Below are 3,893 nucleotides of genomic sequence, written 5' to 3' on the forward strand. Positions count from 1 at the left end.
GAGAGAGAGAGAGAGAGAGAGAGAGAGAGAGAGAGATCAGGAGCAGATAAACAACAACTGTATCATGTTACAAGTTTATACAGTCAATGATGACATGTTTATAGCAATACAATGTTATTTATATAAGCAGCAGCAGAGAGTGTTAATAAAAATTATACTGATATCGACTTTTAATTATAGCACAATAATGGTGATGATATGGATAGCCTCGAAAACTGTATCTTGATCCTGCAACCTGCAAGATGAGAATACAGAGAGAGAGATATAGAGACAGAGCAGCATAACTAAGAGATGGTCCAGGTTTCCCTGAACCAGCTCTTACTATAAGCTTTATCAAAAAGGAAAGTTTTAAGTCTAACTTTAAATACAGAGAGGCCCCACCTCCCGAACTATCATTGGAAGCTGGTTCCACAGGAGAGGAGGAGCCTGGTAACTGAAGGCTCTGCCTCCCATTCTGCTCTTACAGACTCTGGGAACCACAAGTAAACCTGTATTTTGTGACCTAAGTGGTCTGTTAGGGTGATAAGGTAAGACTAGGTCTTTTAGGTATGAAGGGGCCTGACCATTAAGTTCTTTATACGTAAGGAGGAGGATTTTTAATTGAATTCTAAACTGTACGGGGAGCCAGTGTAGAGAAGCTAACACTGGAGTTATATGGTCTCTCTTTCTAGTTCCTGTCAGAACTCGTGCTGCAGCATTTTGAATTAACTGAAGGATTCTAACAGACTTGTTGGAACATCCTGATAATAAGGAGTTACAGTAATCTAATCTAGATGTAACAAAAGCATGAACTAGTTTTTCAGCATCCTGTAAAGACAGAATGTTTCTAATTTTCATAATGTTCCGCAGGTGGAAGAAGGCTGTTCTGGAAATTAGTTTTATGTGTGAATCAAATGACATTTCCAGGTCAAAAGTAACTCCAAGGTTCCTCACAGTGGAACTGGAAGCCATGGTGATGTCATCTAAAGTGACAATGTGATCAGAAAGTTTTTCTCTGAGGTGTTTAGGGCCGAGTATAATGACCTCAGTTTTTTCTGAGTTTAAAAGTAGAAAGTTACAGGTCATCCAGGACTTAATGTCTCTGAGACATTCCTGGAGTTGAATAAACTGATTTATTTCATCCGGCCTCATTGATAAATATAGCTGTGTGTCATCTGCATAACAATGAAAGTGTATGTTGTGCTTTCTAATAATGTTCCCTAGAGGAAGCATATATAAGGTAAAACGTATAGGCCCAAGCACTGAGCCTTGTGGAACTCCACAATTAACTTTAGTTTTTAGTGAGGCTTTATCATTAACATGAACAAACTAGAATCTATCAGATAAGTATGATTTAAACCAGCAGAGGGCAGCACCTGTGATACCAAGAGTCTGCTCCAATCTCGGCAGTAGAATATTATGATCAATGGTGTCAAATGCAGCACTAAGATCTAACAGGACAAGTAAAGAAACTAGACCATTATCTGAAGCCAAGAGAAAGTCGTTGATCACTTTCACTAGCGCTGTTTCTGTGCTATGGTTTAATCTAAAACCTGACTGAAAATCTTCAAACAGGCCATTAATGCACAAATATTCACATCATTGATTAGCAACTGCCTTTTCTAAGATTTTAGAAACAAAGGGAAGATTAGATATAGGTCGGTAATTAGCTAAAATATCTGGGTCAAGGGTCACTTTTTTGAGAAGGGGTTTAATAACTGCTATTTTAAATGTTTGGGGCACATATCCAGTTAATAAGGATAGATTAATTTGAGTTAATATAGAGCTGTTAATTAAAGGAGTTTGGTGGGGATAGGATCTAACTGACAGGTTGATGGCTTGGATGATGAAACTAATGATGTTAACTCAGGGAGATCTATAGGGGAGAAACTGTCTAACTGTGCACCTGGTGCTTCTAAAGCTCTTGTGCTAAAAGATGAGTCAGTCCCAATATGAGGGAGGAGATGATCAATTTTTTTCTCTAATTGATGTTATTTTATTCACAAAAACGTTCATAAAGTCATCACTGCTCAGTGTTAAAGGAATAGATGGTTCAGTGGAGCTGTGGCTCTGTGTCAGCCTGGCTACACTGCTGAAAAGAAACCTGTGATTATTCTTATTTTCTTCAATTAAAGAAGAATAATAGGCAACTCTAGCTTTGTGTAGGGCTTTTTTGTAAGCCACAAAACCATCTTTCCAGGCTATATAAAATTCCACTATTTTCTTCCTAATCTACGTAACGCCTGCTTAAGAGCACGAGTATTGGAGTTAAACCATGGTGCTCGTCTCATCTGATTCACCACTTTCTTTTTCAGAGGGGCAACACAATCTAATGTAGTACGCAGTGAGGCTGCTGTACTATCAACAAGGTTATCTATGAGGGCGGGAGTAATATACAAAAGGTACCTTCAGATGTACTGAAACTATTTTAAAATGTAAAGTTAACTTAAAACAAGTAATAGGCAGAATTTATACATTGCTCAATACACATAACATGAATAGTCTCGATAGCCTTAGAATCAAATGGGAAACAGACCTAGAAGAAACGATTCCAGAAGAAATATGGCAAAAAATTAAAGAGCGAATCTACTCTACCTCTATATGCCTCAGACACACTGTGGTTCAGTTTAAAATAATGCACCGTCTTCATTGGACCAAGGATAGGTTGTTTAAGATTAAGAAAGATATTGACCCTGCGTGTGATCGGTGCAGGCAGGCTCCAGCCACACTGCTGCACATGTTTTGGTTTTGCCCTAAGCTACACAATTTTTGGAAGTCCATCTTTGAGGCATTCTCTGGAATATGTGGACAAACAGTACACCCATCTCCTTTGATTTCACTGTTTGGTGTGGCTCCGGTGGATGCCGCTTTTTCTGGGTGCCACCTCAGCATGATGGCCTTCTGCTCTTTGTTGGCTCAGAGGCTTATCCTGTTTAAATGGAAAGATGCTCTTCCCCCAACATATGGGCAATGGATTCAGGAGGTTATGAGTCATGTTCATTTAAAAGAAATTAGATACACTGTAAGAGGGTCCACTATAAAATGTTATGTCATTTGGCAGCCATTTATTTCCTTTGTAGAAGGTGTGGCAGCTATAAACATATCTATGTAACCCAATTGTGTGTGTGTACCTTGTTGTTGTTATTTTTTTTTAATTATTACTATTATTATTTATTTATGTTGTCATTGTCCTTTATTTACTGGGGGTCCAGTACCTGTGGGTGGGGGGCATTGGGAAGTTGGTTGGTTTGTTTGTTTGTATGACAGGAACTAGACTTGACTGTTCCATGAATGGCTTCCTATTTGTAGCTGCCCCTGTACTTTGGAACAATTTACCCATGGAAATTAAATCTGCCCCCAAAATTTAACTTTTTGAATAACTTTTAAAGACAAACCTCTTTTCCTTGGCCTTCACTTCAGGATAAGAATAGTCAACCTGGACAACCTTATTATTTATTTTATTTTATCCATCCATTTTCTCATGAGGGATGCAGGGGTCACTGTCCCAAACTCAGCTGACATAGGTGGTTGAAGGTTGTGGGTTCTATACCTGTCTATGCCGATGTGTCCTTGGGCAAGACGCTTATCCCCATGTTGCACCTGATGTGAAAGATGAGTGATAGAAAATAGATCCGCTGTATGAAGGTGTGAACTCTGTAAAGCACTTTGGTCAACCCCGGTTTGTGCTCTAAAAAATAAAGTTGACCTGTCTGCACCTCAAAGGACCCTTTGTTGAGGTTTGCAGATGACAACACTGTCACTGGTCTCATCAAAGACAGTGAGCTTCCTGTGCCAGCACCTGTGCACTCATACTTGCTGATTCTGATCATCTCAACTAGTCTATTCTTGTATAAGTCCTTACTCTCCGTTAATTTCTGCTTTGAACTGTCTTTGGAGGAGTTGGAGCTGGACAT

At 39.2% G+C, this 3,893-nt stretch overlaps 1 pseudogene; it reads right to left on the reverse strand.

Annotated features, from left to right (window-relative positions):
* Positions 1–326: 326 nt before the first annotated feature.
* Positions 327–3,893, reverse strand: LOC131473031 (uncharacterized; annotated as a pseudogene).

The sequence above is a fragment of the Solea solea genome, chromosome 14 (genome assembly GCF_958295425.1).
Source record: "Solea solea chromosome 14, fSolSol10.1, whole genome shotgun sequence".
NCBI lineage: Eukaryota > Metazoa > Chordata > Actinopteri > Pleuronectiformes > Soleidae > Solea > Solea solea.